The 17,406-nt window shown below is 35.3% G+C and overlaps 1 long non-coding RNA gene across 2 annotated transcripts in view; it reads left to right on the top strand.

The window, feature by feature from the left end:
- The first annotated feature begins 2,263 nt into the window (after nt 1–2,263).
- LOC124263839 overlaps nt 2,264–17,406 on the top strand; it is a 30,881-nt gene continuing 15,738 nt past the window's right edge. Inside the window, exons 1-3 of one of the 2 annotated variants that reach the window (XR_006894968.1) lie at nt 2,264–2,396; nt 3,482–3,510; nt 5,621–5,633. This is a non-coding gene — a long non-coding RNA (uncharacterized LOC124263839). The remainder of the gene's footprint in view (nt 2,397–3,481; nt 3,511–5,620; nt 5,634–17,406) is intronic. The other variant, XR_006894969.1, reaches the window with a different exon arrangement.

Here is a 17,406-nt window from a genome sequence, read left to right as displayed (position 1 = left end):
AGTTTAGTGTTTTCGGGTTTTGTGTTGTTGTATTTTTGTAAAAACGATATTGCCTTTTCCATACTCATGAATACAGCCATACACACCAGAAACTAGTTGGATGATTTGCATATAGTACACGATCGTGTAGCTGTCAATGGTTACATTTACTGTGTTTCTGTTTTGTGGGCATTGAACGTGGTTTACGATCCTTATGTTTGGAAGCCTGGAGGTAAATGAATTGTCTTGAAATTCTACATTAATAAAATGTGGGAATCCCCTTTATGATGTCCCCTGCCGTGTTATTGCCGAGTATTGTGGTAAGCTTCGAAAACTCAACATTTTGAGAGAGAACTGTACAACGGCTGTAAAGAGATCAAGGATGTGAGAGATGTGTTTGTTGAAAGTATGAACGGTTTTAACTGAATCTCTGACGATACCAACCTGATCAACAAATCAATATTATTGAGTTTTGTCCTTCGAATCACTCCTTATTCCTTTCGTCTGAGATGCGAGGTTTGGCAGGCCTACCGCTGTGCGGCAGCAGGCTTACATCTTCACTCACATTTTCACTTTTTGATGAAAACTGTGTGAGTGACAGGTGCTACCGTCAGGGCAAGACATGCTTGCGCTTTTTGCGAACATGTCAAAACGGATTTGCTTTTTACGCTCATTGTAATCTGTTTCGGAAGATAATCGTGACTCATTATCCTCTGGTGTTGAAGTTTTATATTTACGGGATTTCACTGGAGGTGCTTTAACTTGCATCATTTATCCTAACTTCTAACACGATGATAAACCAGAATATTTTCAGTTACAGACTGATTTAGTAAGTAAATGATAATATGCGTGAATGTGTGGGAGTGAAAATATTTCACATCATATTCATCAGTATCGAAACTTTATACAGACTATAATGGCATTGTCTGGACCAGACAATCCAGTGACTGAAAGAACTAGCATTATCCACGGCATCAGACCACGAAGACCAACCCATCAACTTCAGTGGTTTCTGATAACATGCGTAGGAGGCAATGACACATATCTTCTGCATAAAAACGATGATATTATCACAAACATTTTATTTAACAAAGAGGCCCAAAACTAGAATTCACAGGTACGTAAATGGAGGAATGATATTCAAAATGAATTACTTTGATAAAGAAATGAAACACATATATGTTTTTATAGTTCGCTCAAAAGATCTGACTTCTTAAAATATAGTCAAGCTGGTACATCACATAGTCATAATACATATTCGTTACAATCAATGACGTCAAAATGACATCATTGAGATCTGCAGACACATCAATGACATAATCAGAAGAAATGAGTAACTGTTATATCATGAGGGTAGAGCACACTGTTCAGTGATATGTACATATGTATGTGAAAAAAACACATTATATGGCTAAATGATTGCCTATGTTCTTATTTTCAAAGGATTTATCAACACATTTCAGGGAATATGTCAGCCAAGTAAAATGATGAGACAATTTCCGTCTCGTAAACGCGTATTTATTCATGAGATAGAAAATATGTCTCGGTTTGGTGATGTTTATGACAACCATCAGAGGCCAACTGGCCCCATCCTTCATATGCCGCATTAACGGTGTCGAAACGCATTAACTATGTCCAAACGTTAAGCCAACCTGGATAACAGAAGCATATAGAGAAACTCATATGACTTCCATTTCTTACTTTTAACTCTGAATAGCATTTTAATAGTTAAGTGATATATATGCAAAAAACTGTCAGTGCGAATTGAATAGTGTTGTTGAACACTATACTTTATCATAAAAATTTATTTTTTTTATGTTAAGAATAAATCACTGGGCGATCAGACAAAATAGTCTCGTGGAAACAAAATGGCTTTGTGTGATTGAATAAAGTGTTTTTTTTAAATGCATTTTTAATTTTCATGTTACTTTCCCTACCATTCGTTTAATTATTCTTAAGAGTTGCAGATGTTGAGTTGTTCTTAGCAAAGGTTGACAATTCTTCGATTCGTATTACAACGTTATAAACATATAAAAATTTACCTATAAACACCCTACCTCCTCAAAGCTGAATTTCGATAAATGATGAGCCTGTGATTGTCTCGCTGAGTGACAAAAACACACACACGGAACATTAGTAGGGAAAAGGGGGCTATAATAAACAAACATGGATTAACGATGGATTTCCAGTTGTCATGAAATAGGGAGCTGCATACTGGAGGTAAAGCTCCAACCATTATCCAGTGTTTGATACAAAGCAAGCGTCTTCCTTGGGCCAAATGAGGGATTTGGAGGACTTATTTTTATAGTTATGCTAACACCACTTTTTCATATATTCGACATTAAATACTAGTGGAGAAGGTGCATGGCTTCATGTCACACATATTCATGAAGCGCTTGTGTTTGTTGTGTGTGGAGGTAAGTCCAGTCCTGATTTCAATGTTCGTGTTGAGATTTATTGTTCTTCTCCCTGTAAACAATACTGAGATGAAGGAACGATAGCGAATCAAAGATAGTGTTACTGTTTATAGCAGTGTGTCGAGATTTGACATATCTGGACATTTCTTCTTCTTCAATTTAAATATATTGTGGCATTACATAAATGTATTTGAATGTAATTTTCATAACGAGAGCATTGCAATATGTTTATGAAAGGAACAAATATGTAGCAGATAATGCATCAGTGATGTTGTTTACATATGCGAATTACTTCACATTAGAAATTTGTTTTGAAAAAAAAGAGCGCACTTATTGTAACCAATATGTATTAAAGACAGCTTCTGTGAATAATGCAAGAATTTTTCATCTTTGGAATGACTGGTAATATTTGTATATGTCACTAGGAGTTAGTAGATACTGTTTTTCTGATATATTACAGTAACAAATGAATCGGTTTTATTTGTATCTATATTCGAACTGTTTGATATACTCAGGTTTGTTATATCTGTCGCTAGTGTATTCAATCAGCCCAGTTAGATTTTCTTCATAGTGAACAGAAGCCAAACTCCAGTATAAAGTTTTTTTATCCGAACCATTAAAAGGCAGCTGTGCAATGCACATTTAAGACTTGTTATTGATTGCAGATGAAATTGGGATATGAATACATATTGAAACACAGACATACTAAGACATTTTGAGCAGTATATTCATACCGTGATCAAAATACTTAATTGCTTTGATTGGGATATGGTGCCCATCTTTAACTGATAATTATATGGCAATATCCGAGTGTCATTGAGAAGTTTATGACAACTACAACTCGTGAAAGCCGAAATAGATATGATCATTGTAAGATGTATAAAACACATAAACATTGCTGAGGGGGTGTGACTTTATTTGTTTGTTAGTTAGTTTGTTTATGTGTGTCTGTTTATATTTAACTATAAAAATTAAATGAGACGCATAACACATATCCTCATACATGTAATGTTCCCTTGATTTATCATATATGTTTATTTGATCCACGTTCGTTTTCATGTCAACTATATTTGTTTTACTTAAAGCTACAAGTGATCGGACCTTTTCTTGAAATGTAAGTTATATTTCTATGTGCTACATCTGCTTCACCGAAACACATTTTGGAAATAAATCGACGCTTGCATGAATGCTTGGTAGGTGTTTTCTAGTCATGCCTTTCTAAGCGTGAGTCCAATCTGATGAAATACTGCAGAAAAAGTCCTCAATAAATCAAATTTCATTTGTAATGACTTTTTGATGTCTAACCCGATCGGAAAGCTTTTTCTCATCTATACAATCAACTTATCATCTTCATCCTCGGCAGTCAGATGATTCAGAGTGCATTTACTCGCAGCTGATCCATCAGCGATTGGTTTTTCCTCCTGATATCAAAGTAAATTAAGTTTGGCAGCGTTTCTCTCCGTGCGTTTCGTAAGGGGGTTTGAGGTATTTAATGGAGTATTTTGCAAATTATTCAAAACATCACATGTTTCGAAAAGACATTCATCACCATACTGCCAAACGTTCTGTGCACAGAACGTAAGTACCCCTCTTCTATAGTGTTAATATCCATCAAAAGAGCTAACTATATGCGTTGTCGCCCCCTCTTATAGTAACACATATAATATTTATATTCAACTTGGAAATGTATTACCTATGCTACCAAAGCATGACATCGAGAATAAACATATGAATGTTAAAGCGTTCATGTTTAAAAACGGCTGAATTCTATCAAGATAACGAAAAACTATTTTAAATATGTACGAGTAGTACCTTGATATTAAACTCTATCCTGTCAGTCTTACCACTCTACTTACAGAAGTGTATTTTTACTTCATTAATCACAAAAAAGTAGAATTTTGCAGATGAAAAACCGTTTTCTTGTTAGCCTTTACTGAGGCTTGTGAAACTACGTGCAGGAGCAAGGTTTGTGCTAGCTACCTCTTTTGTCATCAAACTTAATGATCAAACTGTGTTAATTTCATTATAAGGCATAATGTAGTTATTCGATAAATGCTTGATCTCTCTTCGTACAAGTTGTATTAAACTGGATTGTGGTGATACATATACTTAAATGCAACGACAATTGACTTACTTATTAGATAACGTAGTTACAGAAAAGTGGAATTTAAGATCACCTGAACTTTTCAGTTCTTGGTTGTAGGTTCGGAAAATGTAAAGGCTCAGAACCTTGATAAAAATTTGATATGTAAACGATATCCGATTAATAATTAACATATTTATACTGGTCGATAGTGCAAAAAGGGACACTTACGCATTCACTTTGAAATCTGACCGCCTCTTCACTTGTTTATGTTATGCTTTTAACGCACAAAACATTCTTTAGTCAGAGATTATATGTAAGAAATTCCCATATATCTTGATTTCAGATGCTTTGTGCCGTTTGTCAAAATTAATCCGAGGAATGTTTTCTTTATGCATGAGGATTACCTGGCATATATAAGTAAACGACAACAGCCATTTTGTCGAATAAGTTCGAAAGATCAGATGGATGTAGTTTTTAATAAACAAGGCATGGATATATACTTCCATAGAGAAGACGAGAGAATTGTCGGTTTGTACATTAATATAAAATACTTTTGTTGATGAAGGCACACACTGTTGTTTCAGCTCAAAATTTTTTACTGAATATGAAAAACATGTTTATGTCTTATTTCACAACTCGTTTCTTCTGTCAAATATATTAACACGCTGCAAAGATATTTCAGGCGCAATTATTTTCGAAGTTGTGTAGTTATCAACACATTTGTATAGAACCATAATTATTCCCTAATGGTCTGTACAAATCGATTCATTTCATTTCAGGTGTATCAAGGAAGATATGTGACTGACAGATTTGTATTTCATGCTCTTGTTGAAGAATGTTCAATATATGAAATATATATCATCTTGTGTATATATGACATATCGAATTTCAAGTAAAGTCGTTAAATGTAAGAAAATGCATATACATATAAAAATATATAAACACATGTGTGCGTGTGCGCGCGCGTTTGTGTGTGTGTATGCCTTCCACATAACACTTGGGATGACAAAAACGCGTATGTGTGTAATGCCGTTTTCTATGTCATCGTTGCTCTGTTCCATGCATTCCACATAACATATGGATGACAACCACTCCGTTATTAAATAATTCAATTTGTATTATTTGTATTTTTCATCAGCTGGTAACACATAGTAAGTATTTAGACTCTGTTCCAGTGTTAATGTGTGACAAACCCACTTTGTGAAAAAGTAGCCTTAAAGTATCGGCTTTTTGCACGTATTACGATGTTTTATGAGATAAAGTATATCCAAGCCTGTTGCACGTATCCAGCGCCTTTTTAAAGCAAACCCATTTTAAAAAATCATATGTCATACACCCTGATTTTGACACGCAAATGTGAATTATGAAAGTCTTTATTATTCCTTTCAAAAATAATCCACACTCTCAGCATATCGCAACTTTGTCATAATATTTATTAAGAGATTACGTATTACATCTAGAGTTCAAAGATTTGTTTAAACAAACCTGAGGTTGTTTTGACTTTCACCTGTACAATATATTTAGGTGAACTTATCACCGTGTCAGAAATATTGTAAAGCGATATTGGAAATTCTGCAACGCAATCCACTAAAGTCATATTACGCCATACTACATTTTTGTTTCTAAATTACATCACATACCTGAGGCACTGTCCAGTGTAACTCTACATATTAGAGCTACACAGGTGAGATGCCACTGTTGCTCAGAATGATGAATGTCGGATATCATAACTGATGTATCAAAGTAGCCGGTTATCGCCACCCTAGTGATAAATCGCCCTCGCATTACCAGTTGAACCCAAAGTCATCGATTTTGCCTGAAAATCAATCACGCGTGCCGATGCTGTCTTGAAAGCCCATGTGCACTCGGGAGGGGCAACCCCCCTAATCGGCTTACAGAGGCAAACATTAGGGTGTCAATTATGTGAAGAGGGATTACGATGAGAGTGACGACACACTTTGAGCGTAATGCTCTTGTGTATATGTGGCAAAATCTATGTTTTGATTTTAAATCACAAAAATTAAAACCTTAATACCTATTTAGAAAAAAATTCTTTTCGTTTTTTTTTGTAATACGATTGTTTCAAAGTTGAACATTGAATAAAATGAGAGAGAGGAGAGGAGGAGGAATTTGTGTGCATGTGTGTGTGTGTGTGGAGGAGAAGAGAGAGGAAAAGTTCATTGAGAGAGTGAGTGTGTGTGTGTGTGTGTGTGTGTGCGTTGTTTTCGAAACAGAAATAGTGTAAGGTTTTCAGGAGACAATAACATATTTATGGCGCTGGTTCATCAGCTGAAGGACCATTTTTCACTTATGAACCGCGGCGATAGGCACATGTGATAATGCAAAGGAACACCAATATAGCAGTGTAGTTGTATAGATGTTACCTGGATATACAATGTTAAAGAAAGGTGTACGGGTGTATACACTGAAAGTCATCATACAAATACCTGCTTCACTCTGCCCATTATTATGTACTGTGAAATCCCTCACCCAAAAAAAAAAAAAAAAAATCAAAAAAAAAATCATTCTATTTTTGCTGCATTTTAGCCCCGTCCAAATATGTTTGGCCAACAGTTAACATCTATATGTGTTATAACCTATGCCATTACCTCTCAGAACAGATATTCCTTTAGATGTGAAGAATTTCCTAAATATATATCGGCTTGGACAGTTGCAGGAGCACGTATCTGTCAGCATAATGCATTTGTCATTGAAGACAACACAACGAAACAAATAGAGTAATCCACCCCGAACAGGGATCTGATCGCATAATGGGAATAACATTTATTCTTACCAGTTTACCTGGAAATGGGTGAACACATGCGTTCAACTTATGTTGAGGTTTAGATATAAATATTGAATCCGAAGTAAATATATATTTTAAGTAATGCATAATCGTTGCTACTCCAAGGTACGGCATGAACGGCGTCAATCTATATAAAGATTGGAGTGAAAACGCCATCATCACGGCAAACGTTAATTTGCGGGATCGGATTGCAGGCTCGCTGGCTTTGTTGACACATGTCATCGGTTCCCAATTGCGAGATCGATGCTCATGCTGTTGATCACTGGATTGTCTGGTCCAGACTCGATTATTTACAGACCACCGCCATAATAATATAGCTGGAATATTGCCGAGTCCAGCGTAAAACTAAACTCACTCACTCACAATAATGGTTTGTTTTAATTTCCGTAATACATTGTATTTTTATCATTACTCTGAACTGGTTCCACTTCAAATGTAAATAAGGTGAAATGTCTACAATATGTTCGTTTTGCGATATATTGTGATATGTGTTGGCGTTTTGCAATATGTATTGCAATATATTGTGACGGTGTAACACATGGTTTAAGGTAATGAAATTACCGTTTCCTTTGTTTTGAAGCAATGCCACTTTCCACAGTCAGGACTCAGATGTGATTGTACAAGAGATCAATTCAAAATGTTTCCAAATTGAAGACTTCGCTCTAAAGTTTGGAACTCAAGAGCGTCTGCAGCGGCGTCCGCCATTTTGGTTTGATAATCAATACAACGAGTGCCGGTACCAATCTATTTTTTATTATTTGATTTAAATGCCATGTTAATGCAATTATATGACCAATAATCATTCTCAAAACTATTAATGTATAATAATATTAAGGAAATACAAATGTTATTAGTATTTTTTACCACATCACGAAAATACCGATCATGGTCACGGAAATTGCCGATCGTATCGGGTGAACCGGTTCGCGAAAAATGTAGCGCAATATATCGTATTATGAAGTTCGAACTGCAATATACCGGTTAACCAGTATTAGCGCCCACCCCTACAATATACGTATACCGCGGTATGAGGATCTCTCATACATAGACGCAAATCTAGGAAAGAAAATCCTGTAAATTGTGATAGATATCTTGTTGTTTCTCATTGTTTTGACCTCGTACCAGACTAACATACTTGTCTAGTTAACTGTACACCATTCTGAACTGCCAAATAACTTGATACATACCATGGCGTATCGTTATATGAGTGAGTGAGTTTAATTTTACCCCGCTAGTAGCAATAATCCAGCAATATACATTGTACCCATGTGGGGAATCGAACCCCTGTCTTCGGCGTGACGAGCCAACGCTTTAACCACTATCTATCTATCTGTCTGTCTGTCTGTCTGTCTGTCTGTCTGTCTGTCTGTCTGTCTGTCTACATGTCATGGTTGAATGTTACATCACTGTTGTCATACGTCTATGTGTAGGCCATTATAAACCATTTCATTAATATCTGTCATACAACTGTATATATGTCATGGTTAGCCGTTACATCACGTTTGTCATATTTCTAGATGTAGGCCATTATACACCCTTACATTATGACTGTCATACTGCTGTCTATATGTCATGGTTAACCGTTACATCACGTTTGTCATACGTCTAGATGTAGGCCATGACATACCGTTGTATTATGGCTGTCATACTGCTGTATATATGTCATGGTTAACCGTTACATCACGTTTATCATACGTCTAGATGTAGGTCTTGACATACCGTTGTATTATGACTGTCATACTGCTGTCTATATGTCATGGTTAACCGTTACGTCATCACGTTGTATTATGACTGTCATACTGCTGTCTATATGTCATGGTTAACCGTTGCATCACGTTTGTCATACGTCTAGATGTAGGCCATGACATACCGTTGTACTATGGCTGTCTTACAGCTGTATATATGGCATGGTTGAATGTTATATCACGTTTGTCATACGTCTAGATGTCGACCATTATATACGCTTGCATTATGACTGTCAAGTTGTATATATGTCATGGCGGAATGTTACATCACGTTTGTCATTCGTTTAGATGGAGGTGTATATATATACTACTCACGTTGCTAAGGATCACAAAAATTCCGAAATTTACTTAAACATAAGATTTTAATGTGAATCTGTATCCATTTGAAACTGGATTTATGATAATACGGTAACATTTCTTTATTCAAACAGCCAATTGATACATGAGTTCCATAAAAATGGTTTTCATGGCACCAATCAGCCATTTTGCAAATCACGTAATGAGTCATTGATAAGTACACAGCACCTGTCAATAGCAGGTATGGGATCCACAAGATGCAGTGACATACTGAAACCTAGGATACATTCTTACAATAAGCTTAGATATTTAATCCAAATTAGACCCAGATCATAGTTGTCTGTTGTATCAATGATTTGATCCTTAGCGTGTGAATGATATATATACCGTTGTGATATTGCTGTCATACAGCTGTATATATGCCATGGTTGACTGTTAAACCACTGTCGTCATACGGCTGTTTATATATCACTATCATTTCACGGTCGTGAAAAATGTCGACAGTATCGGTTCTATGCAAAGCAGTGGTTCTGGAAAACAGAAAGATCTTTAACTAGTTAATAGATATTCTCTAAAGTGACACGGACATTGCAAGAGGGAATCGTTACTGTATTGGGGCTATCGATTAGTATGTATAAACATAATTGTACCTTGAAGATGCACTTTAAATGATAGAACAACCGTCACAAGAAAAAAAATGGTGAAAAAATTCCCAATTTGGAAATATCATATTTCCAAAAATTTCCAAAATTGGAAATGTCTTGGAAACATCATCTTTCCAAGACATTTCCAAGCTTGTAAATGTGGATTTTTTTCCAGTGCGTTCACTTTACATTTGTGAAGAATCTTTTTGATGCATAAGGCACTCGTCGCGTGCCTGTGATGTAGTGGCAGTACATGTCCTTTTGATAATTTCAATATATGTGGAAATAGTCAAATCATTCAAATCGTTAAGTGCATAATGGAGATAGCATGTATATAGTTTGTTTGTTGCATGTATACTAGCATGTATTTGATGGTATATGACCTTTCGTATATATTAAGGAGATAGCAGGTTTTATAATGAAATCATATATGGGTTCTTTCATAAACTAGATACATATGATAGGTCCTTCAATGCCTTATCCTCAGTTGATAAAGCTATTTACTTATTATTCAACGAATGGCATATAAATTCCATAGCCGCAACGGTTTCTTAAAGGAATGTCCATAATATTCTTATTATCTCACTTCTTCTTCTATATAATTTGTTTATTGCATGTGTATAGTATGTATTTGGTGCAATGTTACTTATCGTATATATTACAGAGGTAGCATGTTTATAATTAATTATTGCATGTGTACTGGTATTTATTTGATGGTATATTACTTATCGTATATATTAAGGAAATAGCATGTTTATAATTTGTTTATTGTATGTGTACTAGTATGTATTTTATGGTATATTACTTATCGTATATATTGAGGAAATAGCATGTTTATAATTTGTTTATTGCCTGTATACTAGTATGCATTTAATAGTATATTACGTATCGTATATATTAAGGAAATAGCATGTTTATAATTTGTTTATTGCATGTATACTAGTATGCATTTAATAGTATATTACGTATCGTATATATTAAGGAAATAGCATGTTTATAATTTGTTTATTGCATGTATACTAGTATGCATTTAATAGTATATTACGTATCGTATATATTAAGGAAATAGCATGTTTATAATTTGTTTATTGCATGTATACTAGTATGCATTTAATAGTATATTACGTATCGTATATATTAAGGAAATAGCATGTTTATAATTTGTTTATTGTATGTATACTAGTATGTATTTTATGGTATATTACTTATCGTATATATTGAGGAAATAGCATGTTTATAATTTTTTATTGTATGTGTACTAATATGTATTTTATGGTATATTACTTATCGTATATATTGAGGAAATAGCATGTTTATAATTTATTATTGCATGTATACTAGTATGTATTTTATGATATATTACTTATCGTATATATTGAGGAGATAGCATGTATATAATTTATTATTGCATGTGTACTAGTATGTATTTGATGGTATATTAGTTATCGTATATATTGAGGAGATAGCACGCATATAAGATGTTTATTGCGTGTAATCTAGTATGTATGTATTTAATAGTATGTAATAATATGCTAAAACCACCCATAGATTGACTATAATAGCAGTTTAGGCAAGTGAGTAATGAAGTACACAAACAAGCAATTTATGAAAAGATAATAATAATAATAATAAAAAAAAACTGAAAAAGTCTATGCGCATACATCTATCTAAGCAGGTCGTAGTCTGCGGAGAGAGTTCCAAGTTCCAAGTAGAAACATAACGCAAATATGTCTGTCCTGAGAATATAGTGTGTATAACACTACATACATAAACATAACACTTAATACCTGCAATAACATCCATGTTATAGCACACACCACAAAGGTGTATGATAAGTGTATATAACATGTATATTACACATATGTTGAAAGGTGTCGAGCAGTCAGAGGTGTAAAGTTGACTGATGAGGTGGGACAATTTTCACCTGCCAACATGTGTTGATTAGCCCCCAGGTGAGTCTGTTCGAGATGGTCACCTTGATTGATGGTTTATGATGAATCACCATGACTGGCAAGTCCAAAAGTTCATCCCCTTAATTAAGCGTGTTTACCACCAATAACACTACCATAGCCATATACAGTATATAGAACCAACAGGCATTCCGATACGGAGATGAAATCTGTGTGTAATGGCTTAACATTATTGAAGGACATGTCTCCAAGTATTTTGATTGTGTATAGGGAATAAATACACTGTGCTGAAGAAGAATGATTGGCTCTGTTATGCAAATACATGCACATCACATTACATCTTTCTTTGTCGATAACACATTTACTTTGAATTTTAAGCGCACCTTATATCGACCTTTACATATTGCTTTGAGAAAGGTTTGCTAATATAAGCTTTTTCTTACAAGAACGTATTGCTGATAGCAATGCGTTCATTTCTGCTATGAAATTGTATTTACGTCGGAGCATATGTGTAAACACTGTATATACCTACAAGACTTCGTTCATTTTATCTTACACCTTTGACATGAACATTGATAAAATCAAATCGGATGATCTATATTCTTAACATATTTGTCTTATGTTTTAGTTTAGTTACATATTAGAAACTTGGAAATATATTCTTTTGTAATAAAATAGCGTAAGCTTATTTCAAATACAAGTATTGCTATATACATTTACTTGAGCTATTATAACAAAGCAAGAATACTTCATTAGAAAAACAAGTGAATAAATCATCGTGATTATCACTGTGGGTTCAGTGGAAGACAATATATAAGATATATAAGTGTGTTCGATGTTGTATCTATGGAGTCCTGCGGTTATATCGTAAATAAAATGTTTTCACACCTGTACTACCGCACACCTGTGTAAACAAAAACAATTTACGAAGACATCGCCATGACATAAACATCTTTCTTCTCAGCAAGACGCGCACCCCCTCCCTGCTCTCACGGACGCGGTTTTGTATTTTTTAGTTCACGAGTTCAACAGGGTCACATAATTGATATTTTACTTCTGTTAATTTCCCGTTAAAAGCAATTTAACAGATAACAGTAAAATATGTATATTTGATACTAATTCCTTAACACTTATTTTGATTAAGATGGCAGATGCGTAATATTTGGTTCACCTGATAGTGCGCGGGTCTGTCCTATCAAAGACTAATAGAGTTTTAACATTTAATTAAACGTCATCATCAACAACGTTTCAGAGAGACACCACGGAGAAATCTTCAGATTCCTAACACCACGACAACAAAGCGTAAATTATTTCTCGATATATCAAAACCCTCTGATCTTGCTAAATCCCATCTGAGTGATTTATGCCTTGATAGCTCAGGTTTCTGCACATCACTGTTATTCCCGCACAACCCTCATATTTATGAGCTTATGTTTCGGGGAAATTTATACACAGGGCGCATGTTTCCTTGCCCCCTTACTTCAACACTTACGGGTATCCTAGAGCCAAGGCACACAACCCTACAATGCAAGTACAAAACCGTTAATACCCACATACTGCTTCACGTAGTGTTGGGTGATTGAAATCGGCACAGCTCTATTTGTAATTGATTACGTTTCAGTTTCATTATATCAGTAGGAATTCTCAACAGGCTTCCATATCAAATGTGATCGGCGTCTTGAGTGCAAATGAGATTAACATTAGCAAATTGTAATCATCTGTGATGCTGAGCTGATAAGATTGTATAAATCACAGGATAATTGGTGTGGATTTCTGTTGGAATTAGTCTGTATTGCGTCAGAGTTTAACAAAACATGGAATGAAGATGTCATCGGCTTAATTAAGATATGATGAATTGTTTTGGGGAACTGATTAATCAGCGACATTTGCAAAGAAAAATATATTGTGCCAAACCATTCATGGACTTTTTCAACTTTTTATTACGCATTTTCTTAAAAGGCACCTTGTGTTGATATTTTGCCTTCTGGCGTTTAATTGATTACATAATATGAAGTATTGTTGCATTTTGATATTCAATTATACTAACAATAATCGTTGATACATTTTAAAGTAGAAATATACGTATCATTTCCAATATGCGCTGGTATAGGAATAATATAAGGTTTAAAATTCTTTTAACAGACTGTGTAATAAAGACAGGTAACTAGAATCACTGAAAGACATTAGAAATACTTTGACGGATGAACTACATTCATACATTCGACACACAGATATACCATCATGATTTCATTGTGATGCATAAACACATGGCCACGATATAGGCGGAATCGTAAATCGATTCTGCTTTTAGCAGAGACCTCTTGTATCACGTAGAGAGGGTTTTGTGGTATATATTATATTATACAATGCATTTAATGTTTTTATTAAACAATCGTTTATTCTTGATCCACATTGTAATATATTTGTAGCACGTGTACCTATAAACGGTGTAGTTTATATTGTCCGCAAAATGCAACATATGTACAGTTGAGACCCCAACAGTTACACTTATGATACATTGAACATGTTTTTCGCATTATATCATATTTTGTATCAGAAAAATAGCTGTAACCACAAAAACGCACCCTTCTATTAGCGCTCATTTACAATAATCAAAATACGATGACAGAATGTTAAGTAATGTATGCACGGTACAGCTTCTGCGTTAATTGGTTGCTATGGGTCGGGTTGAAGTAACTATACAATATGAAATGACTGGTTGCATATTCAAGAAGCGTTAGGATGCAGCGTGCGTAACACAACGACATCTCCGAGATGCTCAAGGCTTCAGGCCCATTATCAGTTTTTAAACGTATGTCTCTTTGTGCTATGTTTATACCCTAAAATGTATTCACACTAAAAATAAAATAGAAAATTAAAACTCCATGTTTTATCATTTCTGGTTAACTGCTGAAGTAGACACTTGTTAGTTATATGTATAGAGTAGTAATACAACTATACAACTATTTAATTTTATGACACAAACCCAGCTTCATGTTTCTTTGTGATTTGCATCAGTCAACGAATACATTTGTATGGCATTTATTGTCGAGCCGGCCCTCCTCCGATGAATGAGTGAGGGAAGATTTACGACGCTTCTTTCATTATTTGTGCCAAGAATAGGCTTTTCGCATTGTATCTATGTCGGGAATCGATCGAATCCGAACAATTAATGGTTTTACTATTTGGCTAACATACTTATACATGAAAAATACATCATGTTAAACTCTATGTATATAGGTTGCAGACATAAATAAAAGCTTACAAATTAAAACAAATTTGATATACAGTGGGGATGCATTGATGTGGAATAACTTGTTTTGGCGTCCAGGATACGCATTCAGGAATAATTGATGATTCGTTGGGTCACAACAATCCGTGTGACACCAAGACATATGCTGTACTTGCTCAAAAGGCCAACGGTAACAATACGTCACAGGAAGTCTGTTGGACCAAGTGCTCGCCGCGTCCCACATATTCGGTTCTCATCGTGAACAACGGGATTCGGTTCACAACGTGGTACAGTGTTTTTGGCGTGTCTCGTCTTGTTATTTCTGCAATTTTGAAAAAAGGTCAAACCCACTCATACTTAACATATGCTGTCATCAGCTTGGCCATTTAACATATTTTTTTATTCATTCATGTGCAGGGGTAAGGCAAAAACGTCCTTTGTGTCTAGGCGAAAACATTTCCAATGAAAAAATAATAATGTGAAAAAAGACTCCCCATGAACAGTTTTTTAGAACATGTAAAGAGTTGGTGCCAGAACGTGTCATCCACGTTCTGCACTCTAGTTATAAGCACCATATAATTCATTTATAAACATGTCACGACGCGATATAGTAGAAAACAGGATTATTAAACTCTGTTCTAAAAGGTTAAGTATATGCCAACTTTGCCACGTTCAACAATATGCGGTCATGAAATTAAATGAAAAACGCTTTCATGTTTTCGTATTATTATCTGTATCTTATCAAGCGTGAACCTTGTACAGAAGCTCATTTCACTACCATCTGCAATTACATGACCCAACGGAAAAATTATGATGTTTACACTACGCTTTGTACGACGTAGGTAAATAGGATATACGTGGAATTGAAAATCGCGTTTTCACCCATGTACAAGAAGGAAAAAGTGGAATCAGTGTGACCGCCCCACACTGGGAGAACATAGCCGTTGGAAAAGTCCCCCTACTGTCATTTAATGAAATGGATCCCCTTGAACACAGAGGTCAGGACCGAGCGGCGATGCTAAAAATTAATCCAATGAGTTAATTTTTCAGGTTGAGTAGAATTGATTTACAAAAATAGGATTAACTCTGTATGTAATAAAAAATTCTTTGAATGGAAAGATGGGCGAGGAAATAGTACCAGGCCAGGCGCTGCACCCAGACAATAGACACTTGGGGGTAAGGAGGCGGGTAGATTTTATCTACTGTTAGATTGTGGCCATAGGCAATCACCAATAATCCACCCATTGTCCAGTGCAAAGACGCCATTGTTGATGGTCACTCTAGATGTCCATTTCATGCAGTTTCGTTGACCAAGGACAGAGTTTATAGGTCGTGGTAGCAATGCTCTGCTGGTCAGTGTGACTGAACGTCCGCGTCTGTCTCTCTGGTTGATGCTGGTCAAAGGGAACTGACCGCCGTACCACACTAATCTCGACAACTGGGACACTTTTCTCTTCGCTGGTATATAATGATATGAAGTCACAGTCACTCGAACTTAATTAACTAAATACACCATTAATAACTATATAAATACATAATCCATAAAGATCCCGTATCAGCAATTTAAGATCTGACATTAGTTCGAACTACGGTTTTCGAACTACCGGTGTCCCGATATCTCACTGGTCGATATGACTTCGACTTAACTATATTTCTCTTTGACTGGATAAAGTAGACATAACCTTTTATTGACATATTCACTATTATATGAATGAATTTCCAAGACGTGTCACTACCTGAAGGGTAGAAAAGAACATCCTCTCAGACGAGTAGATCATTATCAGATTTCATAGTCGATTGCTGCAAAGGGAGGTGGTCGTAAGGGTCCGGTTGATCCCTGTAGCCTTGTGTTTGAATCCGACATTCGCACTAGGTAACCTTGGTCTGACAACACCAAACTGATTTTCACAAATGTGATACGTTTCTACCACCTGTTCGAATCAGCATTAAACTGAAATCATTCACAACCATCACCACAAAACGCAAAAATGTGCCCCAAGCGTCATTTGAGACTACCAAAAAAACCACTCTGGAACTGTTGAATTGATGTAAAGAGTTACAATATTTTCATTTGACAGCCTTATGCATGCATCGTATATTCCTCAGCATGTCTTGAAGCAGTGGACCCAACAAAAGAATAATTAATATAAAAATACCACCCTTTTATACAGATTGACCCCCAAATCAGTCTTACTCAATGGTGTTTATGGTCCGACATAGTCATGGGGCATTTTGAGGAGTATTGGATACATAACATAATTTTAAACCAATTACTTTTGGAATGTGCAAG

This window comes from Haliotis rubra, unplaced genomic scaffold (assembly GCF_003918875.1).
Source record: "Haliotis rubra isolate DU_JTF1 unplaced genomic scaffold, ASM391887v1 Scf9, whole genome shotgun sequence".
In the NCBI taxonomy this organism is placed as follows: Eukaryota; Metazoa; Mollusca; class Gastropoda; order Lepetellida; family Haliotidae; genus Haliotis; species Haliotis rubra.
This window is presented reverse-complemented; position numbering and strand designations above follow the sequence as displayed.